Genomic DNA, 25,691 nt, shown 5'->3' with positions numbered 1-25,691 from the left:
GTAACAGTAAGCGGGTTTTTGATTTGCTATAACTAATTACCACAAACTTTGTGGCCGAGAGCAACACAAATTTATTATCTTACGGTTCTGTCGATTAGAAGCTCAACACAGGTCTCACTGGGCTCAGATCAAGATGCTGGCAGGGCCACACATCTTTTTGAAGGTTCTAGGGGAGAATCTCTTTCCTTGACTTTTTCACTTTCTAGAAGGCACTCATGTCCCTTGGCTCGTGGCCCCTTCCTCCATCTCTAAAGCAAGTGACATGGATCTCTCAGACAATTTTTCCACAGTCACATCTCCCTCTGACCGTAGCTGAGACCGACCGTTCAGCTGTAAGGACCCAGGCGACCACGTGATTACCAGATAACCCAGGACAATCTCCCCATCTCAAGGCGCTTGATTGAATCACAGCTGCAAAGTCCCTTTTGCTCTTTGAGATAATCTATTCACAAGTCCTGGAGATTGGGGCAGGGACATCTTTGGGGCACCCTTTCTCTGCCTACCACAGCAGGGTGGGTGTGAGGACTGTGCAGCATCCTGCCCCTCGGGGAAAGTGCCAGTTCTCACTATGGAGGGCTTGAGCCACCCCTGTAAGCGCGGAGCATTCAGGGGGTCCGCAGAGCTGAAATCCTAGAGGACGTCCGAAGTTTGAAGATCCCAGATTTTTCCAAGCATGGCCCCCCAGTTAGCATAACAAACGCACTTTGGCTGAGCATGCTGACCTCACTCTGTCTTCTGATCTGCCAGGGCTCCCATTGACCACACCCAACCAAAGATCAGAGGGTAAGGGAGCCCCTCCTGCAGTCAGAGAGGTGAGCTTCCCTGGACAGGGAGCGGGGTGCTGAGCAGCCTGGGGGTGAGGACAGCCGCTGACACATCCCCTGAGTGTGTAAGTCAGGTACAGTGTAAGGTCACACAAACAGCTGAATAAAGGAGATAAATAACAATTCATCTTTCATTGGTCGACTCAGCAAAATTTTTTTTTGGAGTCAGCATAGTGCTAGGTGCTGGAGATACAAAGATGAGCGAGTAGGAACTTTGTTCCTTGTTGGGCATTCTGAAGAGTTAAAGCCATGGAATGAAGTAAGGTCTGGGAGCTGTTGCGGTGTTATCCTGGCCTCCGACTGCTGACAGGTAATTGAGATAGAAGATACAGGTGCTATTTGGAGTAAGAACCTGCCTATGTGTAATGATTGAGAGATGCTGGGAAGGATCTACTGACCCGTGGAGACTAACTCCCATAATTTGAGTTCAGAAATGGGTCTTAAAGGATTTTTTGCCTTTCAGTATCCACTATGAAAATGCAGATCCAGCCCCAGGAATAAGTAATTCCTTTAATCCTTGGCTCTTAACACTGGCTGCACTTGACAATCACCAGGAGAGCACAAGGTAAGAACACAGATACCTGGGGGCACGCGGGTGGCTCAGTCGGTTGAGCGTCTGACTCTTGATTTTGGTTCAGGTCATGGTCTCCGGGTTGTGGGAATCCAGCCCCGTGTTGGGCTCTGCGCTCAATGGGGAGTCTGCTTGAGATTCTCTCTCTCTCCGTCTGCCCCTCTGCAGGCTCACACACACTCTCTCTCTAAAATAAATAAATAAATCTTAAAAAAAGAGAAAAGAACGCAGATACCCTGGCCACGCTCAGAGCTCCTGTTCAATTGGCCAGTAGGGCCCAGATTGCTACATGTTTAGTTTCTTAGGTGCAGTTGGGGCTGAGAGCCAAGAGCACCACTGCCTGAAACCTTCATAGCTTGAGTCTGTTCGCTGAGAGCCAGCTGTGGGCAAAACTCGTGCCAGTGGTAGAGGCAGGCATTAGAATTGAGAGGGTACACTAAAATGCCAAAGAGCTTATGGTTTTGTCCAGTGCTGGCCACACTGGAGCGGAGGAGGCTCGAGAACTTGCAACAGGTCTTGTGATCTCATGGGCTTGAGAAGTGGGGTGAAGGGATCTCTGTCTGTTGGGATGAAGATGTTTTGGAGGATGTGTATCCGAGGGTGCACATTGTCCCCCCAGGGAGGGATCCACCTTCTGGGGCACGGCCAGTATAGGGTGAGGCGAGGGGGGAGTCACCCTTGGGCCGCACACATGTAGGCTGGATCCTGTCTTTAGTCATGGTTTTGGTATTTTGTACAGCATAGATATTTTGCATTAATTTTGATTTTTTAAAACATATTGCATTAAAGGGGCCCCTGGGTGGCTCAGTTGGTGAAGCGTCTGCCTTCAGCTCAGGTCATGATCTTGGGGTCCTGGGATCCGCTGCTCAGCGGGGAGTCTGCTTCTCCCCCTCCCTGTGCCCCTCCCTCCTCCCCCGCTTGTTATGTGTGCACGTGCTCTCTCTCAAATAAATAAATAAAATCTTTTTAAAAAGAAAATAAATAAAATATTGCATTAAGGTATTATTTATCCTGATTACTAGGTTTTTTGGTGTTCTGCTCAATTTCGCCCCAGGTGCCGGTGACTCTCGCTCCTTTTGTCACCTGGCGCTGCTCCCGGGAAGGGAAGTGGCATTCCTGCCAGCGTTAGTGGGTGTGGCTTGTGGCTTTGGGAGCAGGCTTTCTTGTGGCGAAGACTTGGAGATGAATCTCAGCCTCAGCTGTGTGACCTTGGACAGGTCATTAACCTCTCTGAACCTCAGTTTCATTCACTCTAACCTGGGGCTAATAAATCTCTGTTGGTAGGGTTTGCTGTGAGGGCGAAATTAGCTAATGCTATGTGATTGCAGGGGGTGACTCAGGGCCTCGCGCAGGGCCAGTGGTCAGTACAGGGCCGCTGTTTCCTGACGCGGGGGCTGTGCCAGGCATGTTTGCTAACACGAGGCTCCAAGGGCAGACAGACAGGGCCACCGCGCCAGGGTCCCTGCCCTGCGCCTTTTGTACCCCGTGGCTCCGGCTCTGCTTCTCCTCTTTGCAGGTGCTAATGATCCCTGGCAGCCCAAGGACGGCTCCGGGTTTCCCCTTTCATTGGCCAGGGGTGACGAAGGGTGAGGGCCAGGGCCAAGGTTCCGCCTCCCCCGCCGCCCCCTCCCCTCCCCCCTCCGCTCCCCCGGGCGGCCCCCAGGCTCCTGCACACCATTGTCTGGCTCCTCAGGCATTCTTGTCCCCGCTGCGCACAGAAGGCCCCTTTGTCTGGGCCGCACCTGACGGCGGCGGCGGAGGTGGGGACGGCGCGCAGCCAGGGCGCTTTCAGCAATAACAACATTAGTCATGCCTCTTCCAGAAACCGCCTCGTAAACCATTTCTGGGTCTGGGTGGCCCTGGGCAAGTGTTTTTCATTTCCTTTCCATGTTGATTTTTAAATGCATGCTGCTATTTGGTGCGAGAGATTCTCTGGGTCAGTCTTGGGTCTGCTACCTGATGCTCTGGCTCCTTGGGAGGGTCACCACGTTGGGCCCCCCCCACCCCACCTGAACCTGAGCTGCCACAGCGACCCTGGGGGAACTGAAGCCTCCAAACATGAATGCAAATCTCCAGGGTCCCCTTTGGGTTCTTAGGAGAATCACCTTGGAGCCAACTCCTTTGTTCCAGGGCATCTCTCCCTAGCTGCGAGGGGGCTCAGTACTACCCGGTTTCCTGGTCATCTCCAGGCTACCATCAGGAGGGAGAGGGCAGTCACAATGGGAGTAAAGCTGCTTGCCCAGCCTGTCAGAATGTGACAGCCCAGAACTAGATGGGGGGGGATGCTCCTGGCATTGGGGGCTGGGGCATGGGGGGCTGGCAGGAGCACTTGAAGCCAGGTTGTAAGTATGTCTGGGAATTGGAGCGCGCTGAGGGGGTCTTTAGGGTTGTTCCCAGATATCTATGTGTTTTCCTCTTCTCCCACGCATGTGGTGGGGTGGCGTTTTCTTGTCTTGTTGAGCTCGGGCATTTGCATGGAAGTGAGTGTGTTGCTTCTGAGTGTAAGTTTTAAAAGCCTATGCTTTGCCTTGCAACATTCTTTCCCTTTGCCATGGCAACTGGCAATGTCCTAGATAGTGGCCTCCCCCTCCTGCCCCCCCCCCCCCATCAGCCTGGGTCCTGGAGCGAGGACAGGAGAGGCTGATGCTGGGGGTTGTTTTCTACCTCAGCATGACCCAGCCCTTCGGGACTGCTGCGCTGACCCGCCCCTCCCAGCAGCTTGTGGGCCATGGTGACAGGCAGCAGAAATAAAATTTCCTGTCCTCTTGTAAACCCGCAGTTTCCCTTTGCGAGTGTGCTGAAGTCTCTGCAGTGGGTCAGAGGCATCCTGAATGTATGACAGGCGGGGCTTGCCACATGTCCCCGTCTTGCCCATGTTTGAAAACTTAGATGAAGTATTATTTACCCATGAAGTCTTCCATAAATAGGGGAGACAGGTTTAGCACATAAAAACCCAAGATGCACAGTTAAATTTGCATTTCATATAAACAATGCTAAACAATGCATAATTTTTTAGCATAAGTATGTCCCAAGCAATATTTGTGATGTACTTATGCTAAAAAAAAAACACTGTTTATATGAAATGCAAATTTAACTGGGCATCTTGATTTTTATCTGGCAATCCTATCTATAAACCTTTCTTTCCTCTAAACTACATACCATTTTAGTTCTATTTATCACTTTCTGTCTGTGGTAATCACGGCCCCATTTTATCTGTCCCATTGGACTTTGGGCTTCTTGAGGGCAAACCCATCTGTGAGGCCCCGTTGTTTCTTCCACAGCACTACACCCCACACCCCTCACACAGCAGAAGGATGAACTCAATGAAAAAGTTGGCTTTGATGTGGCAAAAGGCTCTTAGAGGTACTGAAAGAAAAAAAATCAAAAGTACAAAGTATTAGACATTTGTGTCCTTTTCCATTTTCCTGCTTCCTTTCAAATGTTAGCAGAGTCTAGCATTTAACATCTTGCTGTGACCGTGGTTCGAGCATTTGGAATGAAAAGCCTAACTTTTTTTGAGGTTGCGCTCATCATTTCCAAGCAGACCCGATGCGGGAAAACGGACTCTTCCCTCCAGGATCCCTACACTGCTCTGGGAAGGTGTACTGCAAACCCCAGGTCCCTGGGAGTGGGAGGCACACTGGGAAAGTGAGAGGCTTTCCTGAGCTTCCAGCTCCTAGATTGACTCCCAAGGCACTTCTGTTGACGCAGGTCCTGCTAGAGAACCTTGGGAATGAAGCTATCGATGACCACAGTGGGCAGACTCCACCTGAGCAGCAGAACCTTCAGTGGGGAGCAGGACTCCCCTTTCAACCTTGCAAACCCATGTGGGAGTCACTGAGGTTCTGTAGGTTGCATTTCCACCAGCGTCTGCCTTTTAGCCCTCAGAGAAGTGTCAACATCCTGAGAGCAGATGTTTCTCACTTCTCACTGCCAAGACGTGGCTTAATGTTTATCTCACTCTTCCTTCTCAGTCTGGGCTCAGGGTGAGGAAGTACATGCCTCTTCCCGAGCTGTAGCTGTTCATCCTCCATCACAGAAGCTTTAATGGCCGGAGCTTCTCTCCCCACCCTTGCCCTTGCTAGCCCTATTCTCCCTGGGATAGTGTAGGGAAGGAGAGAACTGACCCGCCTTGCAGAATCGTCTGAAACCTGAGACTACTAACTAGTGTGGCTAGTAGTAGCCAGTATGATACCTCCAACCCGACTGAGAAGAGTAAACTTTCATAGAAGCTCTACAACCAATGCATTTCTCTACATTGCAATATTATCCCGATTCATTCTACTTTAGTTCGCGCCCATCTCCATAACAACCTGTATCCCAGAATAAGCAGAGAGAGCCATAACCAACAGAACTGGAATGGGGATGCTCTTGGTATTTCTGTACGGGGGTTTCTTATCTTCTTCTTGTAGGTCCTTGAGGTTTGACACTTGCATGTGGCCCCCCAAATGGGCCCAGATGGATCTAGGGGCTCCCAACATTCTTGGCACTTGGGTCCCTATGGCAACATCCCAACAGCTAGGTTCCAACAGCCAAGATTCGTGCATTATGCATACACAAGGCAAATAGGAGGCCACACAGCCCTGCAAAGAGAACATGGGCAAGTTGAGATCAGGATGTGACTGTGAAGAAGAGCACCAAGGATGGCCATGCCTCACATCAAGGCTCTGGATCTCCCCTGGTTCCAGTTCCCAGTTTCTTCTGAATTTTCCTTTTCCTCCCTGCATCGTGCAGATGGTCCTTGACCTCTGCCCCAGAACAGCTCAAGCATGGGACCCATCCCCCTTGATTTCCCTGTTGCATTCACTCCTGCCCTCAGCCCGGGATCAAAATTCTCCTGAAAATTGAGGCCAAAAAGGCCTACATAGCAGCAACACACGTCAGCTAATTGAAACACAAATATTAGGCTTTCTGTGCTTAAAAGTTCTCTTGGTTTCTCTAGCTTTCCACAGTGTCATCCCCCTGCTCGAGTGTCCTCCCCTCCAGTTTCGCCCTGCCCCAGACTCCTGCTCATAGGACCTTGTGACCGGGAGGGGCTCATGAGGGGAGGGCTTTTGAGATCCTGCTCATGTTCTGTCTTGACTTTGGTGATGGTTACATGGGGAGTTCCTTTTTAATTATTTTTTAAACTGAACATATATGACTTGCTCACTCTTCTAGATGTACACTATATCTCACATTTAAAAAAAAAAAGAAGGGGAAAAAATTCCTGTTTATTTCTCACGTAGTGCGGTTTAGCTATCTCTTGTTTACTTCCTTCTAACCATGTCTTAGAGCCTAATCTTCTATTCCAAAGCGGTTTATCTAGGTATTTTGCTAAGTGTAGGCAGTTCTTCCCTGAAGAGGAATGTCTTAACATTAAGATAAGAAAAACTTCTTAGCAGGATGGGCACCACATGGTTTTGACAACTGCCAAGGTCCAGTATGGCCAGAATGTTGGGTGTGGGGGGCGAAAGGCAAGAGAGGGAGATGAAGAGGCCAGCTGGGCTCAGTGTGAAGGGCCCTGCAGGTCAGGCTGGACCACGTGCATTTTATCTTAGAGGTACAGGAGCCCTGGATCTCAGCGGAGGCATGCCCAGGCAGCCCGGATCAGAGGCCGTGATGGGGGTAGTTTAGAGCCTGGGAGGCCAGTTAGGAGAGGATGTGATGAATTCAGGTGGGAGAGTGGGGCATGAGCCGGCAGAATGGGGTGCAGAAGGAGATGGACAGGTTTCGTGTTTTGGGGATAGAGTGTGCAGGACCGAGTGACCCATTCGGTGTGGCATGGAGTGGAGAGGCAAGAGCCTGAGATACTGTCAGATTTCTGGCTGGTCCTGTCACTCTCCGAGAGGGAGACAGTGGGGGGGGGGGGGGCAGCCTGCGGGGGGGCACGCCCACGCAGAATGCAGAGGAAACAGGGATTGGAGACTCTCCTTCAGACCCCCAAGGCAAAGAGTGAGAACAGACTTCTAGCTCTTTCTTTTCACTCATCTTGAGATCAAAATCTACCGCAGTTAGTTAAGATGGCAAGGCAATCCTGCCCCCTGGTCTCTATCACCATCCTAGGCGGGGACGAAAGTGGAGAAAAGGCAAGAAAGAGAAGGAGAAAAGAAAGGAGCCCAAGGCAGTACCAGCAGAAGAAGGGGTAGGAATAACAGAGGAGGAGGGGGGATGTGGGTTCCGTGGAAGGGGGTACCAGCTGATGTGCCCACCATAGGCCGCAGATCTTTCCGCAGAGCGTTCACTTGCTCGTTCGTTCACTTGTCCACTCATTTGGGAGAAGTTGTTTGAGTGCTTACTGTGTGCAGGCTCTGTGCACAGGCCCAGTGGAGGTTCCCTGATAATCAAACCAGATAAGGTTCCAGCCCAGGTGGAGTTTATAACCTGGTTGGCAGGGCAAATAATGAGCAAATAAATACAAATTATATACATAATTACAAATTTTTGAAAAAGGCTATCTATGCAGGAAGAGTAAAAAAGGCTGTGGGAGAATAACAGGGGGGAATTGAATTTAGGGAAGTGTCTGTGTGTGTGTGTGTGATTCTTTAAGGCAGAGTCAGGGAAGGCTTCTTAATGGTAGGATGAAAATTTCCCAGCCAGGCTGTGATAGTCAAAATAGGTAGTAATGACCAACCCCAGATCTCTGTGGCTTGACGTTAAAATTTTACTTTTCACTCACATTCACTTGGCTGAGTGTCTGGATAACTCTTCGGGGCAGCTGCCCTCCACATGTAGCCCAGTGGGTAGAGGAGACTTTGATCTTATGGGCCCTCCATGTTAACTTGTCTTCCAAGAGCACTGTGGCCGGGAACAGAGCATGCAGAAATGCACTCCAGCTCTGAATGCTTCTGAAGTGACATGTGTCACTGGTATTTCACTGCCAAAGCAAATCTCATGGCCATCCCTGATTTCAAGGAGACATGGGCCTGGAAGGAGAGAGAACCAGAAATCTTGCTGAGGGCCAGTAACGTCTACCACACAGACCAGGAATGGGGAGAAGGGATTTCCAAATGGGAAAGGAAAGATGGGGTGGATGGAGCATCGTGAGCAAAGGTGAAGCAGTGAGAGTTGATTGAAGACGGGGTCAGGGTCAGCTCTTACACAGGAAGGATTCCATGTTCTATTCTCAGTACACATGGATGTTTTAAAGGAAAGCATTCTGGGTGTATGATCCATCGCTTACAAAAGTGGTTTGGGCTATTATATGGAGAAATGGAGGGAGAGACTATTGAAATAGTCCAGGCTAGAAATGATAGTGGCTCAGAGTAGGGTGATAGATGGTACGATGGGGAGACATCTTTGTGGTAGAACTGGTGACGTTGGGTGGTAGATTGGGATGGAGGAAGAAGAAGGGTCAAGAATGACAGCACATTTTCTGGCTTAAGCGACTTAGTGAATGGAGATGCCATGTATGAAGGCAGGAATAGACTGTGTGTTTGTGTGTGTGCGTGTGTGTGTGCGTGTGTGCGTGTGCGTGTGTGTGTGTGTGTGCGTGTGTGTGTGTGTGCACACACATGCACATGTGCATATACGCACATATTTTAGGGGAGATTTAGAGTTCCATTTGGTACAGTGCAGGGAGAGCTACCTCGGGAACACTCAGCAAGGATGCCAGGTGGGCAGCTGCATATAATATCTGGATCTCTGCGGTATCAGTAGAAGGAGAGCGAAACCTCCCTGTTGCACTTAGAGAAGCAGGAGACTTGAACACAACACTGGATTCTCTCCTGTCACTCAGAGGCCAAGTACAAATGTTACTGCCTGTCTTAAAACATAGCGTCTTAATAGGAAATTTGGGGCACAGTAAGGCCAACAGAGATGACTGCCCTTGAAAGACAATTTATTAGACCCAGTTTTTAGGCAGGGGGGCATGCCATACCATGCAGGGCCACACAGGGAAGCACCAAGGTCGGTCAGGAGACAGAGGGAGGAGGGGAGAACTGTGGGCAAGGGTCTTCATGGTTGTTTCCATGGGAAGGAACAGGTGAGGCAGGGGAAGCAGATTTAGGATTGGCTAGTTTGAGTAATTTCAGCAGGCTCTGGGGCATACGGCTGTCCCTAGTTGTCTGGTACATGGCTCTGGGGTGGTCAGTGCAGGTGGATAGTGGCCCAGGGTGTAGGAGCCCAATAGTGGAAGGTGAGGGCGTGTGGGCTCTCATTAGCTGGTCTGCACTTAAGAAACATGTTCTTGGGCCAGTTCCCTAGCTCTAGGACTTGATTAACGCTGGGGGTGGTGGGGTCAGTCCCTCTAGGGCCAGCAAGGCCCCACATGTCAAAGCATCAGAATGCAGAAAACTAAAAGACACGGTTAATGAACTGCCACCTTGTGTAACAGATTTCCACACTACGCACATCAAGGTGACCTGAAGTTCAACCATGCTTAGAGGAAAGATGTCTAATGACATTTTGAAAAGCATTTGTGAGCTATGTTGTTAATAGATATCCCAACACACTTACCATCCAACACTTTCCTTAGTCATCTGCTCTAAGAGCTACATGTAACAACAGGGTTTACATAGCTCCCCTCTTTGACCCCCAGCCCGCTCCCACCCCATGCCATAAAACAAGTACCTCTCTTGGCCTCAGTGACTCTGTAAATAAAATCAGCGTAGGCCAACCACATGAACAGGAGGCAAAAGACTTGGTTTTATATTTAATTCTAATGTACTCTTCTGAGAAGTGTTATATTCTCGAGGGAGAGAGAGATGGGTTGCCTGGGAGATACGGTTCTCAGGCCAGAATCTCCATTGTCTATAAAGTAGCACGGACATTATTTAAAGTTACCATATAATGGAATGATTGGAGAAGAGATCACTTGACTAGATGAAGGTGTTGGGGAGGCAGATGCATGGGTGTGAGCATGCCTGCGTGTTCTCACCGTGTGGCCCAGACTGTGGGGCTACCCATCTCCTGATGCCCAGCAGCTCCTGAGCTAGTCACACACACTACGTAGGTCAAGGTGCGTCCAGCCTGACTACCGTGAAACTGCTCACTCCCCAGGAGGAGGGGGGATGGCTCGTCATCTGCTTGCTACAATGGTTTCTGCTCACTCAAAAAGTGCTGGCCGTTGGCCCTGGTTTCCTCTGCCACCGTGCCACCCAGTGGGTGCTCGTCACCCCTCCGGGCCCATCCTGTTGCTCTGCAGACTCCGGGCGGGGAACTGGTGCTGAGATGCTGACGCTCTGTGAGCTGAGGCTGCTGTTTGAATAACATCTCTCATCTCTTATCCAGGAGACCCATGTCTTCTGTCACATCCACGAAACGTCTGTGCTCTCGCAAGGAGGGAAAATCGTAGCCACTCCATGGGTCCTGACATGAGAACGCAGCTATTATTCTCAAGTATAACTAGTGTGTGTTACAAAGCAGTCATCAGTCCCCTAACAAGGGAACTTGTGCTTTGGGAGAAGGACACCTGGTAATGAACACTAACGGCTCTTTTAACAAAGGACATCAGCTTCTGTTTAATTTGGATCTTAGGCTGTTGGGCATAAGATGACATTAATCTGAAAGAAAGAATCAAAATGTAGTCAGAACACTCTTCTCTTTTTTAAGCGTTTCTTGTGATTACAATGTTCCTGGCAAAATAACGATGCTTTGTTTTAAAAATGAAAACTCCTATGGCATGAAGCCTTGCTAGAAAGGAAGAACTTAAGCTTAGGAACCATCCATGGGGTGATTTTCCCGACATGCCAGCATGCTTTGGACAGGTGGCTGTCTCTGGGGTGAATTCCCACTGAAGCCAGGAGGCACAGCCTCCCGCAGTCATTGCCCCACCTGGGTGGACCCCCAAGCAACTGGGGCAGGTTGTTGGAGGGGGCGTTGGCAGTGGCTGGACGGTGGGCTAGCCCAGACCTACCTGCACCCTTCCCGTCTGAAGCTGCTGTCGGTGAACAGTCTCTCTATCACGGGGGAGCGTGGACGACACCCTGTTAAGTACAGTGAGCGGAACACACATGACCCCTCATTTCCCTGTGTCTCTTTCAAGTGCTTCTCCCTTGCACCTGTGTCCAATTTGAGCCTCAAGCTCTGTCCTTAGCCACAAGCGCCCCATGATGCTCCTCCTGTGGGCCTTTGATGATTGTGACAGAGAGACAAGCCCTATGTGAAGGGGTGGTTCACAGCTTTCCCCTTGACAGTCTCAGTCTCTGACTTGCTAGTAAGTGAGTCTTGATGCGGCTCGTCTTCCCCAAGTTCAGAGTGAGGGCCGTCAGGTAGGTGTCTTAGTCTACTTGGGCTGTGAGAACAGAGTCCCACAGCCTGGGTGGCTTAGGAAGAGCAGTTCTGGAGGCTGGAAGTCCAAGGTCAGGGCGCGGCATGGCTGGTGGGAGCCCTCCTCCAGATGCCAGGCTTTCGGCTGTATCCTCGCAGGCTTCCAACAGCTACGGGGGTACAGAGCTCTCCAGAGCATCTTGTAGGGGGCACCCATCCCCTTCCTGAGGGCTCTACCTTCATGACTTAGGCACCTCCCAAAGGTCTCACCTTTAAATACCGTCTCCTTTGGGGGTTAGGATTTCAACCTACGCATTTGGAGGGACACAAACATTTCGGCCACAGCAGTAGGAGACTGAACGTTTGTCGTCCTTCTATATATCTTTGCTGGGGAACAAAGAGACAACCCGAAGCCCGCAGAGCCCTGTGAGCCTGCACTGTGGCCCTTGATTGCTGGGGAGAGCAGAGCTGCCGGAGCAAAAGAGGACAGGTGTGGCCGCTCCAGTGGGACTTCTGAGACAGGACAACCATGGCACAGCAGAAAGGCCTTGTGTGGACTGGAAATGCAAAGTGCGCTTTGCTGGTAGGCGCCTGCACCCAACACGGTCTGTCTCTGTCGGCTTTGTCAGGCTTCTTCTATCTTCCCTAGTGTCTGTGTCCCCATCCTGGGACCCCTGCCTCAGGGGGTCCTCAGGACCTCCTTCTCTGCTTCCTTCTTAGTCACATCTCCCATTTCTGTGGTTCCATTTCTGTCCTTTTGTTCTATTTCTTTTTATGGTCTGGTTTGAGTTCTTTGTGCACCCGTGTATGTGTGTAAATCACAAATTAAAAAAAAAAATTTTTTTTTAATGCAATGGGCAAAAAGCCCCAGAGTAGCTTGGAAACACACAAGCATACTCGGCTCATTGCCGACTCGGTATCTTACCTGATCCTGTGATAATCCTGTGAAGTATTAGCAGACTCATTTTACAGATGAGAAACTGAGGCTCACAGAGGTGGAGTAAGTTGCCCAGGGTCACACGGTGGTGTGCATGGAGCTGTGGCTAGCTCCCATGCTCACACTCCTCATCCCTGAAGAGTTGCAGGAGAGATGTGAGCAGCGAGCAGTGGGAAGAGCATGGACTTTGGAGCCACACACTCATGAGTGTGTCTTGACCCCTTCACACACTGGCTTTGTGACTTAACCTCTCTGGGGTTAACAACAGCAGATCTCAGAGGGTCATTGCAAGATCCTGGTATGGAACAGCCAATGTCCACACGATGTGCACCCCACCCCCACCTCATCTCCTCTGTTCTCCCCTTGCTAAGCCCACCCACCTTCATCTCCTCTTAGTGCCTCAACACACCAAGTGGGCTCTATCTGAGGGCCTTTGCTTGTCCTGTTTCTCTGTGTCTGGGACCGCTTTTCCCCAGATGCACAATTGGCTCATTTCTCACTTCCTCTAGGTCTGTAATCAAGCATCACCCTCTTGGCAAAGGGTTCCCTGACCTCTATTCTTAAAGTCTCAAAGCTTCCCCCAGTAACTCTCAGTCTTCATCCTCTGCTTTATTTGTTCCCCAGGACACACAGCTTTCTAACATCATACATACCATATTAATTTTTTTTGTCAATCTTTCCCAGGTAGGAAGTAAATTCCACAAGGTCACACAATTTTGTCTTTTTGTTCACTGTCATACCCTCAACTCCTAGAACACCGCAGACAATAAATATTTGTCAAGGAAATCAGTATTATTATTATCTCTTTCTTTTTGGATAGTACTGGATCAAGACCCCTCAAAACAACAGAAACAAAACCAAAACTACCTCTTCAGTGACTGGCGGGTCCTCAGCCACTGCACAAGGGGTTCGATGACTTCTCTGTAAGTAGAATTTCTGCAATTTCATTCTTTCCCGTTCTTCTTTCTGATGTATTTCAGTGGCGTGTGTTGGGTCGGTTGTTTTGAGTCCTAGAACTGTTCTGAAGCAGCATGGAAATTTGGAGCACAGACTGTGGATGGGAAGACAAATCACAGGGCACCGCGGGATTGCCTGGCCGGGCCACCCCAGTCTTGGTGCTGACCCTGTCTGCGTGTTGTCTCTGGCTTCACTCCTTCCTTGGGTCCATTCTCTAGATCCAGCCGAGTCCCTGATTGTGTAGCCTGGCTGCTCCCAAGAGAGCTTAAATCTACCTGGTTTCTCCAGATCCTGGTCCTGAGTTTGGACCAGAATGTTCTCAGGGCAGCTTTGGCCCCTGAGAGACAACATTCTCCCCAGTTAACAATATCCCCCAATGAATGCCTTTCTGAGAGTCTCATATCCTTTTTATGGTAACCTTTGATTTCAAGCATGTCTAACTGCCTATTGTCCTAAAAACTTCTAATCACTAATGTGGCTTCCCTACCACCAGTCGGATCATCTTCATTCGTGAGTTTCACTCTGGTGAATCTGCTTTCTTTCTTTATTTTTTTAAAGATTTTATTTTTAAGTCATCTCTACACTCAATGTGGGTCTCCAGCTTACAACCCCAAGATCAGGAGTCGCAGGCTCTGCCGACTGAGCCAGCCAGGCGCCCCATGGTGAATCAGCTCTCTTATTTCTTTTTATCCAGTCCCCTCTGAAGGGTGTGTTTGTATGTGTGTGTAGCATTTTGGCATACGATTCCCCTAGAAAACACACGTAGGGTTCTTCTTTGCTTCACTTTTGTTGGGAGGAGGTATTTCCCCTATGGCCCTATGGTCCAACTCAAGGGGTCCTTTCAATGACTCTTGCAGTAGATCATTTTACTCTTATTCCACTGGCGATGCCCCTCTTGCATTTCCACCCTGTTGCTCTCAGGCTCGGCCATGGAACTCAGGAGCAAATGTGACAGGGGCCCGTTTTTGAGCAGCGGCTTTCGCAGCACTAGCTGGTCTGCCAGGCTTCCTTCTCTCTTTGCTCTGGCAACAAGAGGTTGCTCCTTGAGCCTGACTCCCTGGGTGAAGATGATGTGGTGCTGGGCCACAGCCAAATGGTGATGAATGAGTAGCATGAAAGAGAAAAAACCTGTATTTTTATCATGAGAACAAAGGATAGAGAAAGGCAGAGAGAAGAGGGATGAGAACATCCTGGGCACCCTCTTCCCTGAGGCTTCTGGGGCTGGCCTGGCTCATGCCTTCCTAAAGCCTAATCTTTGGATTCTATAAAATAACTCATTATTTTTCTAATAAACTTCCTGCGTTGTGTTTTGCTGTTTTTTTTTTTTAAATATTTGCTTGAGTTGGGTTCTACTACTAATAAGAGTAGTGAAAATAATACTAACACTAATAATGTAGTTAAACTAAATGTTTACCATGTTACAAGTACTTCATACTTAGAGAACTTTTATTCCTACAGTAACAGAAGAAACTGAGGCACAGACAGAGAGGTTAAGTAACTCATCCAAATCACCCAGTCAGTAAGTAGCAGAGCCAGGATTTGTACTTGAAATCTGACCCCAGGCCTGTACCCTTGACCATAGGATACAGGACCTCTCTCTAAAAGAATCATGGTGTTCCTCTCGTGAGCAGCCTCCCAGCATCCTTCACTTAGGGCAAATCTTTTCACATCTGTAACTTGTATGTGGCTTTATATTTGCTCTGATCTTAACCACGGAGGAACCATATAGAAGGGCAGACATCATCTGTCCCTCCCCCCCAAATATATTTGGATTCTAGATCAAGACATAGAAAAGGAAAGAAATTCCATGAGAAGAACTTGTAGCCACCATTATCGAACCCATTGTTCCAGAGCCGTATGTCCTTTGGTGATGGGATACTGGTCTACTGCCAAGTCCTATTAAAGGCAAAGCCATAAGTAAAGTAAACTTTAATTGTATTTCTGGTTTTACATGCCTCTGTTGCTCTAGTCCCCACCCCTCCTCCACCGGCCCCGAGTTTTTGTAGCATTGAAAATAAGAGGAGGAAAGGAATTTCACCAGACAGGAAGAAAGGAGATTCCTCTCTCCTTTAAGGTATTGAAGAATTCTAGCTCATGAAAATACTAGTAACGGTCTTGGTTAAAAATAAAAGCCCTCATATTGGCTCTGATATAGAGAGACGTAGTCCTGAGCTCCCCTCAATGTCTGAGGGAGGATTAGAATTCTGGCAGCTTTTACGGGGCCCTTTATTAATAGCTTCCTGTGGCAGTGAAGTTTGTGATGAAGAGATACCCTCTGGCCAGTACAGAGAGAGGCTTTTAGAGGCACAAACGGTCAGGAGCTGACTCAGAGGGGACCAGGGTATTGGATGTGGACACCAAACTAGGTTGTACTTGGGTGTACTAATATTCCCTCACAATATGGGAGAAATTAGATGTACTTTTGCCCGGTGCCCAAATAAATTAAAAATAAGAATCTCTGTGGCAGGACTGGGGTAAGTGTTACACTTACCTTACCTTGTTTCCATGCTCTGTGATGGTTAGTTTTATGTCTTAACTTGGCTAGGCTATAGCACCCAGTTACTTAATCAAAGACAAACCTAGGTGTTGCTGTGAAAGTACTTGGTAAATATAGCTAACATCTGCTATCAGTTGATTTTTTTTTTTTTAAGAGAGAGTGCGAAGGGGAAGGGGAGGGGGAGGCCCAGAGGGAGAGGGAGTGAATCTCAAGCAGACTCCATACTGATCACGGAGCCCAACACGGGGCTCGATCCCACAACCCTGAGATCATGACCTGAGCCGAAATCGAGAGTCGGACGCTTGACCGACTGAGCCACCCAGGTGCCTCTGCTATTAGTTGATTTTAAGCAAAGGGAGATTACCCTCCATAACATGGGTGGGTCTCACCCAATCAGTTGAAAGGCCTTATGAGCAACAACTGAGGTTTCCTGGAGAAGAAGAAATTCCTCATCAAGACTGGCAGCATCAACTCCTATGCCTGTGTTTCTAGCCTGCCCTATGGGTCTCTGATTTGCCAGTCCCCATACTGTATGAGCCAACGTCTTCAAATAAATCTCTTGATACACATGAAGGAGATAGATAGAGATAGATTCTGTCTTTCCAGAGAAGCCTGACTGACATATCTTCCAGAAATCCTACGATTATCTCCATTTTGGGTCTCAGAGGCATTGTCATTAGGGAACCTGCCCTGTCACCCAGCTAGCGAGAGGCAGAGTTGGGTCTGTTTCCAGAATCTGTAGTTTAAATGCCATAATACGTGGTCTTCCCAGGCTTCCTGAAGTGAAAGAAGCCCAGCCAGGGAGTTCTGGAGAAATGAGTGATGAAGTAGATGTCTATCCTGTAGCCATTTGCCCAAGGGTTTCCAGGAGTTAAGGTTGAAGACTGACTCTTGAGTCTCAGAGAACCAGCTTCTTCATAACCTGATGTGGTGAAAAAACCCATTTCTGGCCGCTGCGTTGGCACCTTCAACTTTTCCTGCCGCAGCTAACTTCGTGCACATTCTCGCCAGCCTGGTCCCCCAGCCCCTCCGTCCATCCCTGGGCTACGTGTGCGTCCCCAGCTCAGCTGCCCTGCACCTTGTCTAACTGCTACTCATCTGTCTTCTCCGCATTCCTGCCCTGACACCAGACCGTGTGTCAGTCTTGCTCACCAGTAAATTCCAGGCATGTAACTCAGTGCTTGGCACATACTTGTACTTGACAAACATGTGTGGAAGGAAGTCATGACAGGCTGCTGTGAATGTTACCACTTTGCAGGGTGATTTAAACTTGTCTCCAGCCTCCATTTTTGGGGAAGTGCTGTCAAGGGGCCAATTGCCCCATGACCTGCGGTTCTAGATCTAGACCTCGGAGCTCCGCTGTTGGATTCGCTGTTAGTGAATGAATGAACAACGTGCCGTCCATGATCAGTGAAGCCTCGCTCTGAGCCTGCACTGGGCAGGCAGGCACAGCCCAAGAACACGGAGGCTGCTCCTGGGTGGTCCTCCCACAGGAGATCCGTGCTCACTGCGTGCCCCTTGGAGCATGCTGTCAGGATCAATAAGCTAGGGATGGATTTGCAAAGTCCTGTCACTGACTATATAATGAGAGCAAACTTTTAGAAAATGAGCATTCCTTTAGACTGAGTCAACAGGCGCAGGGCAGGCAGAAACTGGCACTCAGGAGAGAGAGAGCTGGGCCAGACAAGGATGGGGAGAGCTGGGTGTTTATCATGTGACCATCAGGCTGTCACCCAGAGTTGGCTGGGGAAATCCCACAGAGCCCAGTGATGTGGGGTATCATGTAAATTCATGATATAGCAAAAAGAGCACCAGATTGGGAGTTCGATGATGTGGGCAAGTCATTACTCCCTCCAGGCCTTAATTTCATTACCAGGGTCATTGGTCATCAGGGCCTCCCTGGATTTTAGTATAAGATTTCCTCAAACCTCCACTCAGACAGCTGGGATGTCCAAAGTCCCCACTGAGTTTGCGCATCGCCCAGGACCTCCATCCACTCCCGATTCTCTCCCCCTCTCCCTTCCCGAGAGTGCCGCTTCCCTCTCACCAGACCTGGACCCCGAACTCAGCATCTTTGGTTGCTTCCTGTGCACTCCACTCTTGCAAAGATCTGTAGACCATGAGGTGGTGGGCAGGTGAGGTCCACAGCTGAGTCCCTTTGCCCACCGCCGGGGCCGCACCTGAGACCCTGCAACTCCCGGGTGCCCTACAGTTCCTCACAGCCCTTTTTGTATTGCATCCTGCATGGGGTACCGGGGCCCTAATCAGTGTGCTCATGTCTTCCAGAGAGTGAAGCTAAACAGTCCGCCCCCTGGACAGCTGGCCTGAGAGACAGATCTGGTGTCCATCACCGTCTTGTGCCAAGCATGCTTCCTTTTTTCCTTCTGACCACAGAGCCACACAGGACCCTCTGGCTTCCCCTTATCCAAGGTGGATCTCCATTGCCTGGGTGAGCGTGGTTTTGGTGATGGGCCTGTTCTCCCAACGTGTTGGATGAATCCCAGGGTGGACACCTCTCCAGGTCAAGCTGGGCTTCCGCAGCAAAGGAATGAGTGACTCTCTGGCTCGGGCATCAGGAAACTTGATTCTAGAGCAAGTTCCAGAATGGACCAGCTGTGTGACCTTAAGGCAAGTCTCTGACTTTTCTGAGCATCAGTTTCCACTTAAAATGGCAATGAAGTCATGATTTCCATTTCTTCCACAGCTTATATGAAGCTCAAACGAGTAAGCATATGTGAAAGAACACACTTTATTTCACACGCACTCTCCATATAAGGTGTTACAAAAACATGCAATATACAGAGGGAGCTTATCTCTAAATTTTCAGATTTAGAGGTGCCTCGTTAGCGCAGTAGGTAGCGCGTCAGTCTCATAAATTTTCAGATTTAGGATTTTCCCCCATCTCTGCCTGGAATGGAGGTGTGTTGGAGAAGAGCTTAGTTTTTGCCATTTTTATTGAGGGAGACTTGGAATAAAATCTCAAAATTGCTCACATAAGAAGGAAGCTGAAAACATTTCTCCATAGTTAGTGCTCAGTTAGATTCTTAATCTTAAAAAGCATTTAAACATCGTGCCTGAGTTGGGGTGGGTTTTTTGAAATGTTTAAATGACATGCACTTGGCGTTGAGTGTCTGTGGGGTTTGGCACGGTGTTGCAGTCTGTCCTTTCTCAGCCAGGCTTTCTGTATGTCCGTCCACTGGACAGTGTCAATGTAGGTGGCATCAAAGTTAGCCACTTCAGCCAATCCACATGACTTAGTGGGATAATCGATAGGTTTGACCGAGTATTCCCCTGAGTTGGGGTGCCCACCCTGTGTCTTATTGTTTTCCCGTCGCACAGGCGTGCTACTTCCTGCCATGAGATTTCTCCTACAGGTCCAAACCCTGACCCTCAGCACTACCTGCCACGTGGTGGTTCTGCCCCGTCTGTGCTGCTTTAGCAGGGACGTATTCTGTTCTCTCTCCTCTGATAGGAAATCGAGATTTAGTTTAGACATTACATCTGAGAAGTCCTTTTGATGTCTGAGTAGATAGTTATATATAATATTAGTTATCTCTTCTGTGTAACAAATTATCCTTAAACTTACTGGCTTAAAACAACAAATATTCCGTATCTCACATTTCTGGGTATGGCTTAGACAGGTCCTCTGGTTCAGGGTTTCGGGTCTTTCATAGGACCGTAATCAAGAAGCTGTGTTTTCATCTGAAGGTTCTACCAGGGAGGACCAATTTCCAAGCTCACTCATGTGGCTGTTGGCAGGATTCCGTTCTTTGCAGCTACTGGACTGAGGGCTTCAGATCCTCACTAGTTGCTGGCTAGAAGCAGCTCCCAGTTCCTGACCATGTGGGACTCCACAGGGTAGCTCACACCATGGCAGCTGGCCTCCATCATGGTGAGCAGGTGAGAGAGGAAGAGAGGGCCAGCAGCATGGAAGCCTCATCTTGGATCAGCAACATCCCATCACTTTGGTGGTCTCCTATTTGCTAGAAGTCACTAGATTTAGCCTACACTAACAGGAGTCATGAACATCAGGCAGTGGGGATCACTGGGGTCACCCTAGAGGCTGCCTTCCACAAGATGAAAGCCTGGTCTTCTGGGAAGAGGGCTGGGCTGCACACAGATATTCATGAGCTGCCAGGCCAGTTAGAAATGAGATAGTAGGGATCAAATGTCTAGACTGGAGAAGAGCTCTGAGCCCTCCAGCCTTTAGGAGTCGCCATCTGGGAAGCAACAAACAAGAGTAAGAGAGGAGGGCCAGGGAGATCAGATAGGTGGCATGGGCTGGGATTGACTAGAAACAGACACAAAGTAGAAAAGGGAGGCGTTCAAAAACCACACTGACATATTACTCAGGAGGTGGCGGGGGGAAGGGGAGTGAGACACGATACCCAAATCCTACTCCTGGTGTTTTGTTCTTAAAGAAGTTGTTTCCTAAGAAGAGGATCCCTTTTCCAATCCTTGGTGCTCAGGAAACCTTCCTTCACCCTGCCTATCTCGAGCAAATTAAATAATGGAGCAATGAGGTGGCCACTGGGTCCTCACAGATCCCCCCTCCACCCCAGTGTAAGGCTGGCAGGGGATCCTGAAGCCCCTGGAAAATGGGGCAGGAATGAGAGGCAGAGGGCAGGCTGTACAAACCATCTGCACCACAGACTAAGGTTAGCTGCTTCCCAGTCTTTGATCACTGTATTTAGGCCTCAGCAGGCAGAGCTGGTTGAGTCAGCACCAGCAAGCCGCGGGAGCAAACAGTTTGACTTTGCTCCGAGTCCCCCTAGAGCTGAATTCCCAACCAGGCAGTCAAATGAGAAAAGGTGCAATTAAGCAAATAGAAACAAAGAAGGACAGTGCATTAGCTGTAGCGTGTGGACCAGTTTCTTGCCTTCCAGGGCATTTCCTGCTGCTGAACATGCTGGGCCTTCCTTCCTTCCTTCCGGAAGTAGTTATTGAGCACCTTCTATGCTTCAAGTCCAGTGTAGGTGCTGGGATGGGACAGTAAGCAGAAGCTGGCAATGGCCTTGTCCTTGGGGAGCTTATAGTCTAGAAGAGGAGGCAGATGTGAATGAGGTGACTGCACAGATACACAAAAATTAGAGGAGTGCTAAAACTCTCCTTGACCCAATTTTAGCCAGGCTCTCTGAGCCCTCTTCTTGACTAGGCTTCGACCTGGCCCTCATCCTGTCCTTGCTGGTCCTGCATTGTCCAGTCTTAGCAAGTCCTGCTAACCCCCAAGATCTCATCTCCCTGGCTTGCCTTTAGCTTGAATTTTGTTAAGTCGGTTTAGCAAGAATCCCGCCCCTGCCACTTGATGTGTCCTCCTAGTAACGTTCCATGCCCTGCCTCCTCACTCTGCTAGTGGCTGTGAACTCCCACTTGTCCTGGTGTTGGGCACTGAGCCCCATCCCTCTTCCCTGTGGTGATAGTCTTGACAGCTATTGCAGCAGTCCCGAGTAAGTCTTATTACCATCGGAATAAGCGTTTCTTTCCCCTTTCCCCTAACTGCTGTGAAGGTGAAATATTCCCAGCTCTGGAAGCAAACGAATAGGGGGATCTGACCTTATCAGGGAAGTCAAGGAAGGCTTATGGGAGGAAATGATGCTTGAGCTAAGATCTTCCATCTTAAGGCGGGATGGAAGATGAACGTTAAGAATCATCCAAAACTTGGAAATAAAGGAAAAGGATGGCGGCATGACCTTTCAGTGCCGAACTGGAACATTGTTGAAAAGGCCCATGCAAGAACCATCCAGCTTTCTAGAGGAATATACCAAGTTTGACCCACTGTTAACTGTTGACCAAGGCCGAAGCTGCGGGAAGTTAGAAGTTATCATGTAGACAACTGCCAAGCGGCAAACGACTCTTTGTCTGGTAGAGATGCAACCAGTTCTGTCCGGTTGAGAAGACAGCCTAACAGGTTATAGCTGTGTTCCCCTCTAGGCCATTAACCCGCTTCGTGTCTAACTTAGCCAACTTATTTCAGCATTCCTTTCCTGAGAGAGCGTATACATGTCTGTTCCACAAATGCTCTTTGAACCAGTTTTACCATCCTGCTGGTTTCCTCATTAGTGTGTAAAAGATCTCTTCAGCATGTGCTTGGTATGTATTTGTACGAAAGCTGCACTTTTAATGATTTAATCATCATTAAAAAAATCACTTGGACAAGGGTGAGTGGAGGACATCAGAGAAGCGTGGTGGGCACTTCGTTACTGGGGACCCAGACCTGGCCTTTGAGGACTCTAAGAAAACTGGGCAAAATCTAGAAAGTGGTAGTTGTGTCTTTGGAGTTCTCGGACTCGTGAATAAAACAGAACATTATGAGGCTGTCTATTCAGCAAGGTGACTCATTGCTAGGGCCACACTGTTTCCTACGCAGCAATAGTTGGGGGCTCTTGGTGTGCATCACCGGACACAAGTTCGTATATCTGCATGAGCTCCCCTCATATCTGTTCCCTTTCTCTTTGCTGTTTCCGTTAGTGAGGTGTTTTCTCTCCACCCCCAGTTTCAAAGCCTCCATGTTGCCCTTGGGTCATCCTTCTCCCTTTCCTCCCTTGGCTGCTCCGCTAATAAGTTTCATTGATGCTTCCTTTAACCTGTCTCTGGGAACTGCCCCTTCCTCCCTGTCCCCATCGTCACCACCATGCCTGGTGCCTGGAGCCATGAGGACCTATTATAGGATCCTCATGATTCTTCCAGTTTCCAGGACCTTCCCTCTCCAAGCCATTCCCATTATGTTTTTTGCCAGATTCGTCTTTTTTTTTTTAAATAAAAATCCCGCTTTCCCTTGTCTCATCCTGTTTGCAATCCTTGGGCGCATCTGCAGTTGTAATTCAGATTCATTTCTGGCCTGTCAGAAGCTTTATGTGGAGGAAAAGCCAAGCAAGGCACTGGCTGGTTGTGTTTTCTCCTTCTGGGAATCCTCAGGATGTCGCTCCCCCCACCCCAGTCCCGCCCCGGCGCAGGTCTCTCAAGCCAGTGGGCTCAAGGCTTAGCTTGCCAAGCCCTGAGATCCACTAGTAAATTGGTTAGCCCATGAGTGGGCACTTGATTTATGGGCAGCCGGCGTGGGTGGCCTGGTGTAAAGATGTGCCTAACTGGAACAGCTGGCGCTGGATGGAGGCCACTTGGCCAATCTGGTTCTCTCCTGGGAGTCCAGCTGCAGACAGGACAGTAGAGGAGAGTCAGCAAGGGGTGGGGATGAGTCACCCAGTCTGACTTGAGTGGCAGCCACAGGGACAAGATGACAGCATTGCTAGATCCGCACTGTGTCCTGAGTGATCTCTTGGTGTCTTAACCATGTCTTTTATTTTCTGCAATCTGACGTTTTGACATCTGGGGCCTTGCTGGCCCTGGAGGGACTGCCCTTCCCGGGGTGAGCCAAGACCAAGAGCTACTTCACATCTGGGAGCGTGCTTTTCAAATACAAACCAACCGGTCCAGACCCCACAGCCCCGCCGCCACCTCCTCTCTCTGCTCTCACACCCTGGGCCCCTGTCCACTTGCACTGATCACCCCAGGGCCAGGTACCAGACAACTAGAGGCAGCCCTGTGCCCCAGAGCCTGCTGAGATAATCCAAACAAGCCAATCCTAAACTTGCTTACCCTGCCTCACCCGTTCCTTCCCCTCTACACCTCAATAAGAGCTCTTGCTCCCAGTCCCCCCCCGCCCCACCTTCTGCCCCCTGACCAGCCCTGTGCTTCCCTGTGTGGCCCATGTGGTGTGTTCTGCTCCCTTCTGTTGGGAACTCTGAGTAACCGACTGTCTTTTCAGTAGCAATCATCTTCTGACTTGCTAGCCTTACAAACCTCAAGTTTTCTATTAATATGCTATATTTTCAAACATTCCGTTCCTACACTACCCTCCTATGTCTAGGGAGCTTGGCAGGCTGCTTCCTCCACCTCTCTTATCTTGGATTCACCCCCCTTCACTTAAAGTAATTTGAGTGGCTCTCTTCCTTGTAATCTGAAAAAAAAAACAGCTACAGGGATTACAGATGGGACCTGTATTGGCTTCTCCCGCCTTTCTCCTACTGTGCTCCTCAGACCCTTCAGCTTTAACCACATGGATGTCTTTTTATCCAGAAATGTGCCTGTCTGCTGAACCTTGTTCATCCAAGCTCCACCTACAGGAATGCCCTCCCTCGTCCCCCTCTTGTAGCACAGTTGGCTGATCCACCCTTCCCCCAAGGTCCAGTTTGAGGCTCGCCTCTCCTTTGAGGCTTACGTGACATCACCATCATAGCAGCCCGGCCTTTCTCTGGACACTGACCGGCATCGCCTCCCGCCTGGGCCGTTCATGGGATAGCGTCTGCCCCCTTCCATCGCTCAGCATTCACCTCTCAATATTCAGGAGCTCTCTCTCCCTAAGCCTTTATATTCTCTTGGTTCAGGAACCAAATGTTTGGTTTCGTGTGATGATAGGATGAATTGATACAAAATTTGTCCTCCACATCTTCCTGTCCATCGAGCCCGGGTTGAAAATCTGCAGATGGGACAACAGTTGTTGCGTTATTGAGCCAGGGTCTGGCCAGGAGGGGAAGCGGGGATCTGCTCACCTCTCTGTCTAGGCTTAACCCCTTCTGGGACATGAGGTCTGCCTGCCTCCAGCTTTTCTGAATGGGCACCTGCATTCACTTCCTGATCCAGGCTTCCCCCGATGTCTGAAAGTAGATGTAAGCCGAAAAGGAAAGAAGCAATCACCATTAACTTCTATGGAAAAAATTTTGAGCGCTCTCACTCCCCCAAAATAACCTCTCTTAGGCTTTTCTGATATCTTAGGACACATCTCGCTAGTGGGGGCACAGAATAACTCGAGATAAAGCCCAGATGCTCACAGACACAGTTCAAAGGTGTGGTGGCTGATGCCGAGATGCGCAGCGCGGCTCCCCGGGGAAGGAGCTTGACCCCCGGGCTCTCAGCTCTTGGGGTCCGTGCTGCCTCTGGATGGCTCACTGCAAACATATACTGAACGCTATTCTCACTTTTCACCTTTTTGCGTCAAAGCAATAACCCTCTTCTGATTTCTTGTGGTCAGCGAAAACAGGGACTCGGCAGGCCTTTCATGAAAGCCAAGTGGCTTAACGCGAACTTTCGAACAGTGAGGGACACCCGACCCTCCTGATGCTCAGGGAGATCTCACTTTAGTTGCCTGGAAGGGAAGGTGTACAGCTTGCAAGCAAGGGCAGAGGAGCTGGAGAGGGGAATCGGCCCCTGGTGGGATGCCGGGGACTATTTCCTGCGTGGGGGTTGGCGCTGGGGGGGGGGGGGGAGGTTTGGAAATCAAACCGGTGCTTCACAGTTTGGTCTTGGGCTGACTTGTTTATAATAAAAACATTTGGTTTGACTTCCACAGAATTCAACCCATGATGTAAATGCTGAAGCGTTCAGGCCACATTCCTTCTACTCCCAAGAGAAGTTCTTTTCAGAAAGCAAGAGGGTGGAAACAAATAGTTCTTGGGACCGTCTCCAGTCTAAAGCATCACGTTTAGGGTTTGGGCCACTCAAATAATTCAGATACTAAAATCCAAGCCCTAAATAAACCTTTTAAATGACAGGCAGATTATTTGTGTCCAAGTAGACGGACAGTGTCTCTTTAAATGTTCTTTCCATTCCTCATGCATGCTGTAATCAGCAGATGGCCCTACCTTCCCCCACCGCCCCCCTGTAAACAGACCCTTCTAATAGCTAATATCCTGCAGTGACCAAAGCCATTAGAAGGATTAGGCC

This window comes from Phoca vitulina, unplaced genomic scaffold, assembly GCF_004348235.1.
Source record: "Phoca vitulina isolate PV1807 unplaced genomic scaffold, GSC_HSeal_1.0 scaffold5, whole genome shotgun sequence".
NCBI classification, from domain to species: Eukaryota; Metazoa; Chordata; class Mammalia; order Carnivora; family Phocidae; genus Phoca; species Phoca vitulina.
Note: the sequence above shows the minus strand (reverse complement) of the source record.